The 20,063-nt window shown below is 39.9% G+C and overlaps 1 long non-coding RNA gene across 2 annotated transcripts; it reads left to right on the top strand.

The window, feature by feature from the left end:
* Nucleotides 1–596: 596 nt before the first annotated feature.
* On the top strand, nucleotides 597–13,422 carry LOC110366583. Of its 2 annotated transcripts, none has more exons than XR_002426803.2 (3): nucleotides 597–615; nucleotides 13,054–13,134; nucleotides 13,254–13,422. It is a non-coding gene; the product is annotated as an uncharacterized LOC110366583 (long non-coding RNA). The 2 variants fall into 2 exon arrangements; XR_002426802.2 differs by lacking the exon at nucleotides 597–615 and adding an exon at nucleotides 12,885–12,971.
* The last annotated feature ends 6,641 nt before the right edge of the window (nucleotides 13,423–20,063 follow it).

The raw sequence follows: 20,063 nt of genomic DNA, 5'->3' as shown, positions 1-20,063 counted from the left end.
TGAGTTCAGTTTGACATTGGCATCTGTTTAGTTCAGTTTGACTGCTGTTGAAAACAGCACTTTAATGTATCTAATGCTGATTATTCATTGAATAATTTGAATTTAAATATTTAAAATACTTTCACAGCAAAAATTATTTGCAATTAATTTAGATTAATTAATTATAGAGTATGTAATTAATTAGAATATTTTTTTTAATCGATTGACAGCCCTAATATATATATATATATATATGTGTGTGTGTGTGTGTGTGTATATCATGGGTTAAAGTTCTCCGTCGCTGCAACGGATTTCCGTCATTTGGAAAATGAGCGCAAAAAGTTCCATCAAGACCTTTTATGCAAGGTATTAAACAGAAGCTGCTCTCATCCAATGAAACCTGGCAGAGCCAGGACATTAGCCAATCAGAAAGAGAGTAGGGCAGGTCTTTGTGAAGCGGACATCTGCCAGTCTGAGGTCTATTGGTGTTCAATCATTTTAACTATTGGAAGAGCATTTTAAACTGCCCTCATATGGCATGAATGAAAGTAGCGGTGGTTAAAGTTTTCTTTGGATTTAGGCAAACCAGCAGGTCATAAAGTTCACCGGAATGAACAGCCAACAACAGCTTCATCGGTAAGTGTGTCTGTTGCTGCTCTTGCAGTTAATTGATGAGTTATTTCCACCTGTAGCCACGTCACCTGTCAGCCTTTATTCCCTCGCTGCCAGTAACTTAGCTGATATTTAAAACTCAAAGAGTTGCACGCTAGCTCAGGCTAATTTAGCATGACATGCTTTTCTTTTTTGTTTGTTTTTGAGAAGGGTTGGAATTTGAATCAGTGTCCGCGTTTGAGTGGGTCTGATTCAGAAAATGTAAAAAAAAAATAAAAATTTAAAATCCACCTGCGCTTTTCTGTAACAAAGAAGGCACAGCTGCATTGGCTGTCAGTCAATAAGCAGCAGCTTCCACCTCAGGAGTAGCTGCTCACCAGAACACTGGTTAAGTAAAATCACAAGGTTTTTGATGCATACAGATTATTAAGGAAACTATGTCAGTAAATAAAAAAAATAAACTGCAGCTACAACATGGACTGGAGAACGGGTTCTAACTGGGTGAGGCCAGAGAAAGGTGATTCTCAGAAAGCTTTTAGGAAGGTATTTTTTTATTTTAAACAGAGTGAAGCATGATGTGAAGCGACATTGTAGAACCAAGTTGCGCTAGAACCAGCTGAGAAAGCCTCCTGTTCATCTATGGACTCATTTTACTCAACCCAAACACACCTGCCAGAGAGACAAGCTACAGCAACCAAGATTACCTTCAGCAATATTTAACTTTACGCAAAAGTTTAATAACATTTTTCTAATTAAAGTGTTCATCTTTAAAAACAAGTTATGTTTTTTTATATAAACTTTGAGCAATTTTATTAAACTTTTTAAAAATGTAACATCCCATCCATCCATGGATTTTCTATACCCGTGTTACGTCAAGCCGTATCTGATGGGGAAACGCGGCTCGGCGTCACACAGGGTCATGGGGGGTGGGACAGCTGGTGGCTATCCCTAGGGGGACACAGATTACATCCTGGACATGTTGCCAGTCACAGGGCTAAAATATAACCGTTTTATTAAACTTCAAAAAAGTTAAATAATGCCTTTTTTATAAACTCATGAGTTGTGATAATTAATTGCTGTGCAATAATAGGAGAAACAGACTGATTATTGTAATGTGCGATCTGTGTTAAATTAAAATATATGACGTCATTATAGTGTTGGTTGTGTGTCCTACATTGTCCATGGTTGTGGTTGGCCTTGTATGATCATACATTTGGTTTATATTGAATGTGACAGGGAGCCAGAGGAGTTAATGTATAGGTGTGAAGTAGATGATGCAATGATGCAACATGGTGTGTCTTTGTACTAGCTGCAGTTTATGGAGGTTTTCTGGAGGACAGGGAGGGAAAGGAGGTGAAATTGTAAAGTCAAGGAGTGAGTGGACTGTGAGCCACTTTGGCAAAAGTGTGAAGGAAGAACTTGATGCTGCAGAGATGAAAGTTAACCAGGTGATGTTATGGATGTGGAAAGTGAAGGAGAGGATGGGAGGCTGTCCCGGATGACACCAAGGCTCTGAAGCTGAAAGGTGGGAGAGATACAGGAATTGTCAATGGATATTTTAAAAGTACCAGAATTGGTTACTTTGCACAATAAGCAAGTGAGCTAAGTGATGTGGCATGATGTCCACGGCCCGGGAATATATGGGCTGACTATAATTTTTTTTCAGTCAAACTGATTATTTTTGCTTTAACCCATGGTATACATATATATATATATATATATATATATATATATATATATATATATATATATATATATATATATATATATATATATATATATATATATATATACTCATAGATAGATAGACAGATAGAAGCATGCACATCCACTTTACAACCAGGTGAAGCAACATACAAGCATTGAATAAAAAAAGAAAGACCCATCATCTCTGCAGGGCCAGGACATTTTCAGACCCCATACTGGTATTTATAATTCTTTTCAGACTAGCCCCTTCTCTGCTGCAAGAATTTATTAAGAAAAAATAAAATCTAAGCAAGCCAAACAGCGCTTATCTGAGAGATGACTGTCTTGTTCTTTTTAAGAAAAGAACCTTTGGATAGGCAGTATTCTCTTATTGTGCTTCACACGTATGCAATGAAATACCTCCTGTTATACATGATCAGTCATCTAGGTAGTTATCTAGGTTTATTTTTCATGTATAATTGCCTAATTGTTAGCAAACATGTTAATCACTTGCCAAAATTATAATTCTTAAGTTTGTGGTATCAGGAGCTTTTATGTATTAGATCATTGTCACATAAATAAATCAAATTTGGCTGTGTTTGCTGGGTACAATCTTTCATGTTTCCCTTTACAAACACATCAGAAACTTTTGGAAAAGCCCCAAACTTCAGTTCCAGTTTGAAGACAGGTAGCAGCTTAAGGCCAAGCAGCATCTATACACAGCTTTTCTACCTTACCTAATACAGAGCATCAATTCTTCCGGTACAGCTTGGAAAGCTTAAAAGAATGTCTGCTATAAGCTTAGAGCCAGCCTTACGTATGTGTTTAGAAGATATACACACACACCTTTGGGTTGGGTTTCTATATGTTGTTATGAAATGCAGTGGAGCAAAGAACACTTATCTATCTCTGAAGTGTGAGTTAAGTCCAGGCAGCTACAGAGGGGAAATGACTTGGAGGACCTGGACACAAAGTCAATACTGGCAAAGAGAAACAAGGTGCAAAAGTAATATACTGTTAACCATGTGGATTTTTAAAATAACTGGTGCAGTGTCTGCAGAAGCATTAGTTGGTATGATTCTTACAACCTTTAATGGATCTTGGCTTGATAAGTAAGTGAATACTCAATAATAAAACTGATTATGTGTACTATTGAAAACAATACCATCCCTGATATGAATCTGTATTTAATGAGTTTCTCTCCTGCTCATTTGTCAAATAATGTAATAAAAATAGAAGTCCGATACCAATCTGAAGTTCATGGCTAGCAGTTTAAAGTCATGGCCATAATTAAAATTGAAGGTTGTGTGGAGATTTATAGACAAATGAAAGTGGTGTAATTTTAATAGGATAGTACATTAACTTTACAAAAAAGCTTAAGATCTTTGCGTTTTTTGAAGGCACTTCTTCATAAAAACAGCAAACATTACCCTTCTCTTTCACTTCTCCATTGTGCCACTCTTTTCTGAATGGCATTTGGCACAAAATTCATCATCTTACTGGGTTTTTGGCCTAGTGCTATTCAGAAAAGAGTGACGCAATGGAGAAGGGAAAGGGGAGTGCAGTTGTACCACTGTTGCCACTAATTATAAGCTTATTATTTAGGCAATAAAATAAGCCACTATAAAGAGTTAAAAAAGACCCGTTCATGCTGCTGCATTACAGATACCCCTCCACGTACACAAATGCATAGCCAAATATCTGGTGGGTTGCTTGAGGGCCCTCAGATGCTGGCGGCGGCGCTGAAACAGGGCTTTTGTCGGTCGGCGGAGCAGGAATCTCAGTGACGGCCGAAGGCGAGGCTAGTGTAGTGGTGTGCGCACCCACGCAGGCTTGGGTCATGGCGTGCGCAGCAGGAACCTCTGGGACGGCCAGCAGTGCAGGTACTTCTGAGACGGCCAGCAACGAGACAGAGTCCTTGGTGCCCGGCATCTGGTGTGCACCACATCCACGCAGGCTTGGGCCGTGGCGTGCGATGCAGCTCCTCGGACAGGGACGGGCCAACTGTGGACCAGATCGTCCCTGTCCCCATAGAAGAAGTCACATAGCTAAGACTCTGCTATGTGCGACGCGCTGGCGCGAGGAGCCGTGGCTCTCAGTGCAGCGGCGTAGTCTCGTGCTCGGGCGGCCAGCTGAGTGTCATGGTGACGTGACAAAGACAGAGTGGTGCAGAAAGGTGTCTAGCCGGGCTCACCGGAGCAGTGCAGATGACACTGGGCCGACTCACCGGGGAGATGGTGGTGACGTCGGATTTAGCCAGCAGCGCGGCAGCAGTGGAGCCCGGCTGAGCCTTAGGTGGAGTGGTGGAGGACTTCCTGCAGCGCCGGACCCAGTGCCGGGCGGCGAGGGAAAGGCTGCTTCTGGCAGTGAGGCAGCGGGGGCTGTGGTGGAATCTGCAGCTGGAGCAGCAGCGGCGGGAGCAGCAGCAACAGTGACGGGCACGGCGGGTGCAGCAGATGAGGCGGACAGACTGGTGAGCGGAGGTCTAGGTGGAGCTGGTCTGCAGAGGATCTCGGAGTAGGCGGCCTGCTTAATCCAATCCACCTCCTCCGCAAGGACTGTAATTCCCAATTGGGACAACAGGGAGGTCTTTTCCTTCCATATGTCCCATAACCCCTCCACTGCAGTCACCCGCAACCAAGGCGGATCGAGGGTGGTATAGGTGTTAAGCAGCTCTCTCAGTTCCTTAAAGATGAGCTCCAAGCTCAGTGTGGGCGTCAGGTTCATGCTGGCCAGATCGTACTGTCATGAAATGTTCTGATCAACCCGAACACAACCACACACTGAGCTTAGTTTTGAGAATTTTTTTGAGGGTTGATGGATTGTGGAGGATGAGAACCAGAGTCTGTTATCGGGATGGAGCAGGTGGAGGATGAAGGCAGGAGCTGGAGCACTGGAGAGAGCTGGAGGACAGCGGGTGCTGCGCTGAGGAACCAGGACACCTCCAGAGCAGGTGGGAGAGCGCTAGGGTAGAGGCAGAGCAGACAGCACAGCAGAGAGAGTTCTAGGAGCTCTTGGGGTTGGAGGTAAAGCCGGCAGCGCAGCAGAGAGAGTACTTAGAGCACTGGAGTAGCAGCAGAACCAGCAGCACAGCAGAGAGTACTTGCAGGCGGGCAGGCAGGCATAGATGAAGGGAACTCTGGCAGGCAGACGTAGGAAACTCTGTCAGGCAGACATGGGAAGCTCTGACTGGCAGACGTGGTTTTAGGTGAAGACGATCCGTCATGTTTGCTGGAGGTGAGGACCTAGGCAGCAACGAGGCAGAGGCAGCAGCGTGGTGAAAAGCAAGGGGAATTTTAATGAGAGCAAAAACTTACAGAAGGCAGCAACATCACAGAGGAGAATGCGGGAGGAACACAGAACACAGGAGGATGCAGACTGAATGCAGAGTCAACGCAGAGGGAACACAGAATGACCCGACAAAGGGGAAACAAACTGAGGAAAATTAAATACACACTAGGGATAATCAAACTCAGGTGAGTCCATTTAACAAAAACAGGTCCATAGCTCAGGGATCCTGACAATCAGTTTCAAAAATGTAATAAAAAATACTGAAAAGTCTAGCTTCTTGGCTGCTCCTACAAATAATGATTTTTTTGGTCAGCCTGTCAGTTTAGATGAATATTGATCTCTTGGTAGGTTTAGAGTTGTTCTAGTTCCGCTCTTCCCATGTACAGGCCCAAATTAAAACTGCCGCAGGACACCATATGAATGTAAACTAATCCCTTGTGAAGAGAGTAGACAAAACAAAGAAATCTATTGTCACCATAGTGAACTTCTTGAGACAGACACCAGCTCAGGATGCACACAAAACACACAGACACCAGAATACAGAATGCTTACACTATTTAATTTTTTTCATATAATCAGCTGTTTGCAAGATGGGTTTCCCGTTTCTGGTGTTTGTGCATAAATATCTATCTATCTATCTATCTATCTATCTATCTATCTATCTATCTATCTATCTATCTATCTATCTATCTATGAGAGAGAGGGAGAGAGAGAGGTGTGTGTGTGTGTGTATAATAATTTACTTTAGGCATTCAGCTGATTTATATTTCATATCACCAGCATGATATAATTTAATATATTTAGTTTACATGTTATAAATAATAGATCACATTTAGAGACATTTGTGTCTCAGGCATTCAGTTTATGAGCTCTTTTAACAAGCAGCAAAGCTGGTTTTAAAGGATTAGTATCAGAACATCTCTGACAGGTCTTCAATTCTCCTGAGCAAACTGACACCCTCCAGGAGCATTGTGCACATCCTGCAAAATACAAGGGCTTTAACTTTTCGAGATGGAATAGTAAAAGGGTCAGTTATTCATATTTGATGGAAAAAAAGTCATTAGATTTAAACTTTAAAGCTGCAGTACGGAGTTCTGAGAAAACCATGGACTTAGCCTGAAATTATGAACAAGTACACGTTGCAAGTCGCTCCCCCTTGCTCTCTGCTGCACTACATCCCTCCCTCCACAGCTCCTCCCCCACAGCCAGGCCTGCCATGAACATGAAGGCTAGTAAGCAGGACTAACTAGCCGCATTTCCATCAACGTTTTTTAATCTGTTTTAATTTTGAAGTATTCAAATTAACTCACTACATTTCGCAAAAAAAAGTTTTTACGTCCGCTTGAGTTTTCACTTTTAAAAATAACAGTAGAAACACATTTGTCAAATTTGTTCTGATGCAGTGATTGTCATGAACGGGACAGGTGGACCCAGTATTCAGCCAGACAAGTAGGTATGTTTTAAGAAAGTTTATTGTAAGGAGAGGTAATTATCGGAATTGGCATGACAGGCAGGCAGAGATAAGTACAATGAGCGGGGCAAGACAGAGCTTGTAGTCAATAAACGGTCCTAAGTAAAAACCAGGTAATCAGAAGTGCAAGATAGTCCAAGACAGAATCCGGGCTCAGAGTCGGGAAACAGAATCAGAGTCAATACACTGGGTGGCTAACAGGCTACTCAAGATCAGGCAGGTTCGGTGGTCAAGGAGCAATCCGGATCGGTACACAAGTTAGCAGTCCGAAACAAGCAGGAAAATCAGGTAAACAGGGATCAGGCTGGCTCAGATATCAGGAGGCAATCGGGTCAGTATCCACACGGCAATCAGAATACTAAACGCTGGATAAGGCTCACAGAAAGGCTTGTAATGATCTGGCACTGATGACTGGTCTGATGGCTGTTCATACAGTGACAAATGCAGGTGGATCAGATGAGCGGATAACGAGAACTGGGCAGAGCTAAGCAGGTATGTGGAGTGAGTGATTAGACCAGGCATCAGTGCCGAGATCCTGACAGAACTCAAATCAAGACTGAGAAAGTACATAAACTATAACAGAAACCAAACAGAAAAAAGAATCCAAAATAGAACCTAAACTAAGGCAGAAACTCAAACTATGACAGTGAATGTTTACCTCACATGACTGATGAGCTGTTTCTGTTGCTGGTGTCTTCTTGGATATTCCCAAGACACTCAAAAACAGGTCTGGAAGCAACAAGGTACGTGTAGACCTACAAAGAGTCTCATCCGTTAAAAAAACAAACAAAAAAAACCCTCAGTACATTCATTAAAGCCTCGCTCCATTACTGATCTGTGGTCTGTGGTAGTTAGCAACATCTAGTTCCAGTTTATTACAGCCAACATCATCATATGACAATGTTACACTGTAGGTCTTTTGGTTAATTCGCTACTAATCAGTAAATGGAAACGCGTCTGATTCAAATTTTCTTTTTTGCATTTTAAAAGTTTGCTTAAAATTTCATGAGACTTGGATGGAAACACAGCTACTGTTAGACTTAGCCATAAGTTACATAGTTAAATTGGGTTTTTTGCTTTAACCACTGATACAGGAACCGTTGCTATCTTAGTTTTGTAATAATTAAAAATGAAACAAATCAAGCAGAGATACTAACCTGTCAAGTTGGAATGTGTCTAACTCTGCATCTACTTTGAATCCTTTCAAGATACGCAGCTCTCTCCATCTTTAAAAAGCCGCTCCAATCTTTACCATTATTTTATTTGGCTCAGTCTAATTCTCTCTTTTTTTCATTTACACACTTCTAGCAGTTTTGAGTATTGCAAAGAAAATAACACGTAAGAACTGGATGAATAACAGGGACTTAGAATTTGTTTTAAAAATGTATCAGCAATACCATGTCATGTTTTGAATGTAATAGTATGGAGAATCAGCTAGATAGAGTTGTCTGCCAACTCAAATACTTCTTTGATTTGATTTGTCTTTTGTATTTGTGTGTCTTGTTTCAGTTTTTCATACATATCCCCTCTTATGATTAAGCTTACTTTGAGTTGCTGTAGTTATTTGAACAATTCAAAATGATATGTCCTTTTATGCAAACATTAAAGGTTGCCTTTGAAATAAGCCTTGCAACTTAAGTAGATATCAAAGCATTAATACACCAAATTCATTTGGAAATAAAAATAAAGAAATCCCTCCCATCCTTACAGTCAGATGAACGGCATCTTGCAGAATCACACATATTAGTAAGATTAGAAATCTTCTCTGTGTCCTAACAACTCCCACAGAGCCACTGTACTGCACAGCCATTTGCTTTGGTTCCCTAACTGTCAATGGCGCACTCAGTGACTCCCAATGCACTCGGTATAGCTCCCAGCTTGTTTTTGCTTCTTACCACAAGCAAAACTGTAAAGCAAACACATAAATGAGGCATTTGTCTGCAGCCCCTCCTGTATTGTGTGACAGGCAGCAAAGTTGGGGTGATTCCATCAGTTTGACAGACTGCTTCTTGCAGGAGAAGAGTTAATTGCTGTGGGACCAAAGCTGCCTTCAACATCCATCAACAAACCTCCTCCTTGCTCCATGGGGTTGGAGGTTGGGTGAAGCATTGAGAGAGGGAAATAAGTGAGGGACGGAGAGGGCAGGGAGATGTGAGAAACATCTGATTTTATTTGACATCTTGGGCAAACCTTCAAGAAAAAATAAAATAAAACAGAGCTGCCATCCACTAGATGATGAGTTCAGAGTTTAGACACATAATTGCAGATACAGTGTCAACCTAAAAATCACAATATAAATTATACAATGAATACATTTTGTCATTATGATGATGTATAGTTTGTAATTGTTGTGTAATTTTTCTGGCACCATACTGGAAACTTGACAACTCCATAACACATTACAAAGACAAATAGAATTGTCCAGTGTAATCCAGAGGCTTAATGCACTGGGAAGATCTTTATTAATGGGGATTCTGTTGAAGGCATACGGGGTGACTGATACAAAATGATTGGAAAATGAGATGTCAGTATAAAAGTTCTTGTTTTCTAAATTTTACTTTAATAATGACAGTATTTGGTAATTTAGCCTGTGTTCATAAACTAAATAATACAGATGTCACATTCTAAAACTGCTTCATGAAAAAAGTAATGATGAATTTGAGTGTATCAGAACACACATTTGCCACTTTGATGTCTCACACTAATATACAGGAATGTTACAGTTTAGGAAAAGCACAGACGGAAGTGGACAGTCCTGCAGGTGAGTTATTAACATTGCACTGATCTTTGAACAGAGAGAGCATCACCTCATTTCAACAATCAAAGCACTCCATCAAAAACTCTGAAGTCCAGCATGTGTTCACTAAAGAACAGATCTGCTCATAATGAGGTGCTGATATTTTATCACTATCAACACTAGGATTTATTCTTCAACTTACCCATGAAATAAAGTCATAAAAACTCCTATTTCAAATCACAATATCGTTTTACTACTGACATGTCTCAGAAAAAAAGCACTCTACTCACTAAGTGACAGCTTTGCAACACGTTTATTTTAGTATCAATAAATGTGTAATTCAATACCTAATCTTAGTCAAGTACTATGCAATGGGGGAAATAGTAAGATACTGCATGAGGAAACAGTGAATTGATGCCCTAAATTGCATTTCATTGTGACTTTTCATAGAAATTCAGATTCAACCTGTTAATGTTTTACCAAATGTGTTGTATTAACTGAAATCAAACCACAAGGAAAAAGGGTTATTGCTAAAATGTTTTTTTCCTGTTTTTGCACAAATCAATATTTATGGCTTTTAGCTGATGAATACATCCTAACAACTTTTTTGGGAGAAAATATTTTTACGTTGGTATGTACAGGCCATGAGTTTGATGAGTGTACACGGGAATGGATAGCATTTGATAATTTTTTTTCTGAATATATATGGTTCTAAATTTCTCCCGCTCATTGTTGCGATGTGAATCCCCTTGATGATCCTCCTAAGCCTTTAGATCAGTCCTTGTTGTTTAATTCTATTCCTATTGCTTCTGCCGTGCCTATAATTTTTATCCTATATTAAAAATGTAAGAAGTTTACTTCTTGTTCACCTGATCAGTTCTGCATTTATGCCCTGTTCTCATCATTTCATCCTGCCAGGCTCAGTACAAATGCACAGGTAAAAAATATATCTGCAAGGTCCGACAAAATAATTACCTCTCTTTTTCAGACTGAAGTCTTTGGAGAAAATGTGACTTTAGCAAGGATACGATATGTATACAATTATATCACTAAGCTGAAATTAAACAAAATCCAATCTCTATATGAGTGAAAAGCTAATTGTATTTCAATTAGATATTGAGTGGAAAATCCCTAGGTTATAGACTGAGGAAACTGTGTACAAAAACACATGCTGAGGCACAGCGGTTAAATAATTGCATATAAAAGAATCCTTTATGATCCTTTACGTTTTAAGTAAAATGTATAATGATGAAGCTGCTTATTTATTCCGAGCAAATCAAATTCATTTCCCAGATGGTATAAATTGGAAGTGAGAGCCTCCTAAAACAATTTTTAAAATAGGCCTCAGAGTTTCCGTTACTACTTGACACACTGTTGCATAGTGTCGTATATGAAGACACTGATTGCCAAATGCTTTTTTCTTATTAAGTGCAAAAGCTATGTGTACTAAGGCAATTTAGTTTAAACTGCAAAAACAGAGTTTTGTGCTTAGAAATGGTCTTCTATAATGATTTATGCGTTCCACACAATACACATTTATACTAAATGTATTTCTCTTGTTGAATTACATTTATGCTAATTATATATATAGGGGAGTTGTTGATGGCACAGCTGACTTGCAGCAAAAAGGGCCTGGCTTAGGTCTTTCTGGAAGAAGTTTAGATGTTCCACCTATCCATGCATGCATTGTTTCTGGGTACTCTAGCATCCTTCCATATTCCAAAAACAAAACTGCTAGATTAATCATTTTTAGAAGTAGGACAAAGAATTCAAGTAGAGCTTCTGCTTGTCTGCTCCAAAAAGAGACCGTTTGGGTACAGTGATGCCTCCTAAGCCCCTCAGTTTGGAGATATTCTGGACACATCCCACTGGGAGAAGACACTGGGGAAGATCCAGAATATCATGGAAGAAGAATGTATTAATTCTGGCATGGAAATGCTTCACAATTAACCTGACTCACGCCAGATGGATTTAGTTCCACAGAGCTCCACACATCTATCTGGGATTGCTCCATTGGAGATGTATTTCAGAAGGAGGGGCATTATCAAAAGTCCTTGCATATGATTGGATAAACCACTTGTTTGTCATCTTTATTTATATGCTACTTCAGCCACTCACACCAAAACCGAAACCATCATTTCCACTAACAAAAATCTTCAAAGCCGTTGTCTGGTGTTCTTTTAAAGAATTAATATTTGGTGGATTGGACAACATTGATGAAATAGCAGCATCAATGTTACCGGGTGCCCAGAGTTGTCTAATGAAAACCGGGTATGTTTCTTATTTTGCTAAGTGGGCGGCCGGGTGCAGAGTCGCTGTCAGGGGGTTGGTTTGTTTTGCCCGATTTGCAATGCCGACGGGATGGGAAAGGCGGGTTCAGCTCAGCTCTTCTACTATGCTGGGACAGCGGCAGAACAGGTAAATACCTCTTGCTGTGTTAAACCTTTTTACTCCATCATGATACACTAAAATAGGGGACATTTTGCGGGTACAGCTTTTGCCAGGGACAGGTCATCCAAAACGGATTTGGTTTCTCGCTGCAAGCCGCCATTGTTGTCTGAATCCAAACTGTTGCTTCTCTGATATGTCCCCTCCACGAAAATCCTGCCCGGTGATGGTGATTGGTTTGTCCATTTTATGTGGTATTGAAATCCCTCCTAATGGCAGCAAGTCCATATGGATTTGCGGAGCGGTATGGAGCTTGGCCGAACTACATCCATCACAGTGTTACCTTGAGAGAAGAATGTCCAAGCTTCCCTCCTGACCTCCCTAATCTGATTACTGATAAGCAGAAGACAAAAGATGGATACATTTTCCAAAACTTATTTATTCTAAAAGTTTGTTTACTTGTTTTTGTCTAAATCCTTTCTCTCCAAAAGCAAACTATTATGTTAGGCCAGACCAAATGGAGAACTCGATATTCAACCAGACACAGGCAGACACAGAGTTTGTGTTTAAAATATTTATTTATAAAAAAGAATAAAGCCCTAGGGCATGCTATCACATACAGCTTTGGGAAGGGGCACACAGGCAACTCCGGGCAGGCATGCTGTGAGAAAACTGGCAAGGTTGCTGTGGCAGCCCTGGGCAGGATCCATGGCATGGTTGCTGACAGAATCCAAAGACTTGGCAAGATATGTATTTCCACTGTGAGAACAGTTTAGGTCGTGTTCAGGAAACTCAAAGCCAGAAGAGGTATCCGACAATGGCAAAGTGTCAGGTATGTGGTTTGGTGCAGCAGAGGTGTGTTGTCGTCATTACTATCTTTTTCCTGCAGGGAGCAACAGGTGGACGGCGGCAGCAAGTGTTTCCCATCATCCCCGATCACAAGGCGCATTTAAGGCAGATGTAGATGGAGGTAAGGTGTCAGAGCATTAGCTCACCTCAGTGGTACCGGACCAAGAACCTTGTTTGATCCTTGTTCCAAGAAGTACCTCATCTAATTCCTCATTATTCTCCTCCTATCATCCACCCTAGTTCCAGACCAATTCTGTCAGTCTCTACATACTTGCTGGTATCCATCAGTCGTCATCATCTGACCTGTCCACCCTGTGCCATGGACTACTCCACCAGTTCCGGAACTTCACCTCTGCTTTTCACCGGTCACCACAGCCAGACTTGCGCCCTGTGTTTTCCATTCACACCTCAGTCCGTAAGTTAGATTCTGCATCAACCATCTCACCCTGTCTGTTGTTGGCGCTCACCTCTCCTCTTTCATCTCCACAGTCCGAGACCAGAGTCATCTAGCCGGCCAGATTATTATCCACTTCCATAACCCTTTCTTTCCAGCTTTTCAATAAACTGTTGCAACTGTACACTGTCTCTGTGTTTGTTGCCCCCGTGTCGCCATGGAAGATACGAATGAAAAAGTGAGAATAGGGAAGGTGAGAACAGTAAAATTCTAAAATCAAAAACCTGGTCAGAAAATTGGCAGTGAGGCAAAGATGAACCCTGGACATTTACTCACTAGATAGTTTTGAATAGTCTGACACTGGCTGACTGTGGAAACCCAGTATATAAAAGCAGATGACCAGGTGAACTGAATGAGGCAGAGTCAGGCCTAAGAAACGTATCACAATAGATATATTTTGCCAAGGGTACAGCATAAGTAAGCCACATAAAGTTTTCTCAATGCAGCAATAGGAGATGGGAGCAGGTGCAAATGATAATCACAATAAAACAGTCAGAACTGAATCAAAACAAAAGAATAAATTTTTTAGCTCTTTAAAAGGCAAACATATTAATAATGAATTTATTTAGTACATAATGATTACATTTTTCTGTTAATGTATAGAATTTCTATACTGCTAAGACATTTTAAAAGTGCATGCCAAACGTGTATTTCTGAAGACTGTGTTGCCTGTTTATTCTTCTGTGTTGGTTTTACCCTATGTATTTCCTATGTTAAAGTTTTACTAATTGATGTGTAAAATCCAAATAATAACACAACTGAGTTAGAATTTTTTTCCCCAAGATTTTCTATATCATCTCTTCATTTTAGGACTTTTAATTTTTGTTGTGTCAAATGCTGCTTTATCCATTTCCCATTGCCATTAGACTGCCCTGCCAAGGATGCCAGCCAGGTGCACTTTTTGTGGATTTTGCTGAACAACATTTTCTCTGTATTTCTTTTTTTCTCTTTTTTACAGGTAGGTCACAGATAACATCTATATATTTCTACTAAAGCCAAATAAGACAAGATCCTTTAACAATACCGAATAGAAAAAGTAAAAGTAAGAATATTTCATTCGAAATGTTCTTGATTTAGTTTAAGTTATGACCCCCATTATGCAGGTTGTCTAAAAATAAAACATGCTAATTACTTTTTGTTATATTGTGCTGGTATATTTGTAGCTCTCTGATAATAATTTTATTAGAAATTTATTTCGCTGGTAAATGAGAGAGAACTAGTAGGCTGTAACTCTTAACAAGTAAAGGCATGGCACCATAACCTCATCTCATTGACAATTAGCAGATTTATTGTGCTGTTTTTTATTTATTTTTTTGTCTGAATACGTTCATAACAAAATGAAACAGGTTTTTAGCTTTGGTGGCGTTCCTTGTGCTAAATGCTCTTTTTATAGACTGAATGTACCTCAGTATCCTCAGTTTAACCCCACCATTTGTCCCTTCATCCATTGCCCCGCTGAGAAGCCAAGATAAGCGTTAAGGCTCCTGAAGTATCAGTATCTTGGGCCATCACTGCTTTGCTGATGTCAACACTAAACAAACAGGTAGCTTTTAGCAGATGTAATCAGAAAGATGTAGCTGACCTGATGCAGGAAGATAGAGCAAGCCTGGAGTGTGGTTCATCCCCTATAGTTGTCTTTGGCTGACTAGAATGAGGGATAACATGGTCATAGCTCTGCTACTCTTGCATGTCAGTCATCACGTTGGGATGCTCTTTCTTTCTTTTATTGAAACTCTTATAAAGCATGATGTTGTGCATGAATAAAAAAAATCATGTTTTATAGGAGTGCCCTCATTTTCATCACCGGTGTTTGTGTATGGAAGGCTTCCTGAAAAATAAATGTATCTGGAGCACATCTGGTATTAAATGGTCAGTGTACAGAACATTAGCCCTGGTCATTTCTCACTTTCAAGAAATAGTTCCGTATTTTGAAAAATCCCACTGCACTTATATTAAGCTATTTCAAAATAATGTTTGCATAATTACTTTAACTATTACCATCCATCACGATATTAAAATGTTAGTATTAAGATAGCATTTATTTGCTTGTTTTTAATGGCCCACCACAGCTGCAAAAGACACTTCTGCAATGTTAAAGCTTATGTGGCTATTTATCCCCTAATAGCTGAAAAGATAATGCTCAATCACTTCTGATTCCATTATAAGCCACTTAATATTCAATGCAAACCTGGCATTTGGTTTGATTGAGAGGCTGTCCACTGGCACTAATTGGTGTGTAAACATTTGAGCAGACACTGGGAGTGTGCTAGTGAACGTTAAAGGTATCTAGCTGTTTCACACAAAAGGGTCCCCTCCGCCCACCGTCCCTCTTTACCAGTCTCTTTCCGCAAGCCTGGCTCTTTAATGTATTTAATTGTCAGAGTAGAAATGTTAATTGCATTTCATTATATATAATTTATGTAGTTTCAATCGAGGGATTCTTTAATACCCACCTAATTTGAATGGCATCACCGGGAAGCAGCTGCAGATTGTGTGGGCACGCTCATAGTTGATCTGTCAATTAAAGCAGAGGTGTGATAGGCAGGCAGTGTTTTTCACACATCTATCCATTTTTACACTTCACTCTTAGTTTCAATACACAGTACTGGGTTGAGGAAACTTCATGTGGCTTAGTTATGCAGCCCCCTCAGCCACATTAATCCATTACAATGCCTTTCTTAGGCCTAACTCAGACACAAATTACAAAACCACTGATCCTAAAGGAGTAACATTGTTCTGTTCATTGCCTACTTTTTCAAATAAGAAAATACACTCATTTGTCAATTAAGTAAGTTCACATTATTAGTACTTGGTTTGACCCACTTTAACTTTCAGAACAGAACCTTAATTGAATCGTATGGTATTTTCATCCACAATCAGACCAACCTATCTAGTTCCAACAACTATGCTACATTCAAAGTCACTCATGTTCCCTCTCCTCCCCATTCTTATGTTATTCACAAAGATGCTCAAATGCCACCATATGATTGGCTGAATCATTATTTGCATTAACAAGTGAACAGGTTCATATAATAAAGCGACTGGCAAATATACAACCAACTGTGTCCCAATGAGTGTGCACACTTAAAAAACAAAAACTTTTCTGTATGATATTACTGACTGACCACAATAATTTATGGCTAGATCAGTTGTGCTTAAAGCAGAATTCCTTAGGGGTCAAAATCTTTAAAGTTGTTTACAACTTTAGAATGGGTTTCAAAATGACTGTTTTGCATTAACTCTGTATGTTGAAATATGACTTTAGCTAAAAGATCACCTGTGCCACTTTTTATGAAGTTTAACAGGAAAAATAGTAACCTGTATAAGTTGATGGTTTAAAGACAAAACCTTTCCAGTACTTCATTTGTATAAGTTTATTCATAAGTCAAAATGCTTCCATAACTGGTGACCAAAAGCTGGATTTGTGAACAGTACAAAATGTTTATGTGGAGAAAATGGAATCCCTTTGCTCTGCCCATGTTTTCTAAATTATTTATACTAACAAAAAATAAAGTCAAAACATTGCACTGTTTGCAATATTGTAAAACTAAGACAGTAAACACCAGCTTCAATAGATTTTATAGTAAAGGATCTTTCAAATTAATCAAATCAGTTTTAATCCATTTTCATGCTACCTGATTTTATTTATGAGCATCACAATTTTAGACCATTATCTATGTTCTGCGCTGTACTTTTTAGCTGAAGCAGTGCACAAACTTATCTGTCAAATGAGGACAGGGCTTATTTTAACAAATGTTGTTCTGAATAAATAATGACTGAATGGATGTGAAATCTGTGGGCATGCAGGTCTTTTGAGAAAATATATTCAGTGTTTAATGGATGATATCCATCCTAGAAAATAATGAATGCCATTTTTAAAGTGTCAATCAACTGAGGAATGGGGATTTCATCAAAAGTCTCAGTTATCAAAATAATTAGAGACATTGTTCACATCCCAACAAAGTGTCTTGCCATTACTTTGATCCTGCAGTATATGTTTGAGCTTGATCAGTTATTGACAATATATGATTATTGAAACATGTTGCACAGTACTGGTACATGTCAAAAAAGTTGAGCAAAAATTGCTTAAAAATGCAATATTTTCTGACAGCTATTTCAAATATGAAACAGCTATTTTCTAGATATTCATTACACAAAGTAAAATTCTTAAAGCTTTTTTTTTCTTGTAAATTTGATTATTATGGCTTAAAGAAATCCCAAAATTCAATGTTTTGTGATATTACATTAGACCAATGAACAAAAGGATATATTAAGCACAAACGTCAGGCTTCCCAAAAGTACTTCAATTTTCATGTGCTTCATGCTTGGCTGGGCCTCCTATTGCATGAATTACTGCATCAATGCACCATGGTACACTGTAGAAGCAATCAGCCTTAGCACTGCATTGGTGTTATGGAAGCCCAGATTGTTTTAATAGGTGTTTTCAGGTCATCTGCCTTGTTGGATCTGGTGTCTCTCATCTTCTTCTTCACAACAACCCATACATTTTCTATGGGCTTCAGCTCAGGGCAACGTGGCCAATAAAGACACCATGGTCATTGAACAAGGTTTTGGTACGGTACCTTTGGCAGTGTGGCCAAGTGCAAAGTTCTGCTGAAAATTATAATCAGCATCTTCATACAGCTTGTCTGCAGAGGAAAACATGAAGTGCTGTAGAGTTTCCTGGTAAATGGCTGCATTGACTGTGGACTTCAGAAATTAAAGTGGACCTTGCCGGTGAACAACACCAGAAGGCATGGCTCCCGAAAAAGCATCATGGACTGTAGAAAATGTACACTGGACTTCAAGCAATGTGGATTTTGGGCCTCTCCCCTCTTTATCCAGACTCTGGGACCTTGATTTTCAAATGACATGCAAACTATTTAATCTGAGAAGAGGACTTTGAACCAATAAGCAAGAGAGTAGTCCCTGGGTCAGGAGTGTCTTGGCACAAGAAATGCAACATTTGTAACCCATGTCCTGTATTTGTTTGTGTATGGTGGCTCTTGATGCACCAACTCCAGCCTTAGTCCACTCCTTGAGAAGCTCCCCGAAATTCCTGAATGGCTGTCCACTCAATTATCTGTTAATAGGATTAGATACAGAACTCGGTGAGCAACCAGCTTCTTCAGAGATAACTCTTTGTGGCTTACCCTCCTTGTGAAGGTTGTCAATGACTGTCTGTCAAATCTACTGTTTTCCCAATGATTGTGTATTCTACTGACCCAGAGTGAAAGACAATTTTACCTTTGCAGGTGTTTTGAGTGAATTACCTGATTAGAGTGTGACTCCATGAGTTTGCGATTGTCATGGTTCAGTTTTGGTCTGGCCTTTTTTGCCCTATTGTTTTTCAGTTCCTCCTCTCACTCAGCTCACCCTTCACTCTCTCAGCAGTCTGTAACACCTGTTGGACACTAATTAGTCAGCACTCACTCCACCTGCCAGCTTCCCTACAAAAGCCTCCCTCAGTCTTCTCTTCCCTGCGGGTTCGTCATCAGTCTCCACTCCACGTCTGTCAACCTGGTTTGCCCCTGTTTGCTGCTGGAATCCTGCCACCTCTGTGTCTCTAGCTAAGTCTCTGCTCGCTGCTGGATTAACCTGCCACCTCTCTGCTTCAAGTAAGGCCTGTTTAAGATGTTGGATTTACCTGCCTCATCTGTGCTTCAAGTAAGGCCTCTGCTAGCTGCTGGATTATTCTGCCACCTCTGAGCTTCTAGTAAGGCCTCTGCTAGCTGTTGGATTTTCCTGCCTTCATCCGTGCCTCAAGTCAAATTTGTGCCAGCTGCTGGGTTTCCTGTCTCATCTGTGCCTCAAGTCAAGCCTCTGTTAGCTGCTGGTTTTCCTGCCTCCTCTGTGCTCCAGCAGCCCTGCTCTCAATAACTCTCTCCGGTCCGTCAGCTCCTGCTCACATCTACACCCCTGTTCCAGTTCAGTCCTGCTGCTCTGGTTTCATCATCCACTCCTCATCTTTCCGTCAATACCTCTCAGTAATTAGCCCTGTGTGTGTGGTGTCCATTCTGGGTTCATCTAAGACAAATCATGACAGTGATAATGATTTTTTTTTAGTATCATAATTTTCTGAGATACAGAATTTTGGGTTTTCTTTACCTATAAGCCATGATCATCAAAACTACAAGAAACAAAGACTTGGAATATATCACTTGATGTGTAATGATTCTATACAATATATGAGGTTCACCTTCTGAGATGGCTGAAAAAATGCACTTTTATACAATATTAAATATTTTTATAGATGAGCCTGTATATCACTTTATTCCTGATGGGTATTTTCCATGTAACCATTTTCTGTTGTTGGAAGTCGTTTTTTTTTTTTTTTTTTTTTTACTTGTAAATTACTGTTTGTTTTCTCTGTACTAAAACACATATAAAGGGTTCAGTCAATAATTAAACCAATAAGTAAAACCATCACAAGTCAGCTTCATCTGATGGTATGCCCGGAAGAAGTAAAAATTAACAAAGCATGTGAACTGTAAGTATAGACGGAGGTTCTAAGGGGTGTGAGATAAGGGCGAAGGGATGGGCTTTGGTCCTCTTCCTCTTCAAAGGGCTTTGGAAACTCTAAAAATATCTCCCCC

This window comes from Fundulus heteroclitus, chromosome 9 (assembly GCF_011125445.2).
Source record: "Fundulus heteroclitus isolate FHET01 chromosome 9, MU-UCD_Fhet_4.1, whole genome shotgun sequence".
Taxonomy (NCBI): Eukaryota; Metazoa; Chordata; class Actinopteri; order Cyprinodontiformes; family Fundulidae; genus Fundulus; species Fundulus heteroclitus.
This window is presented reverse-complemented; position numbering and strand designations above follow the sequence as displayed.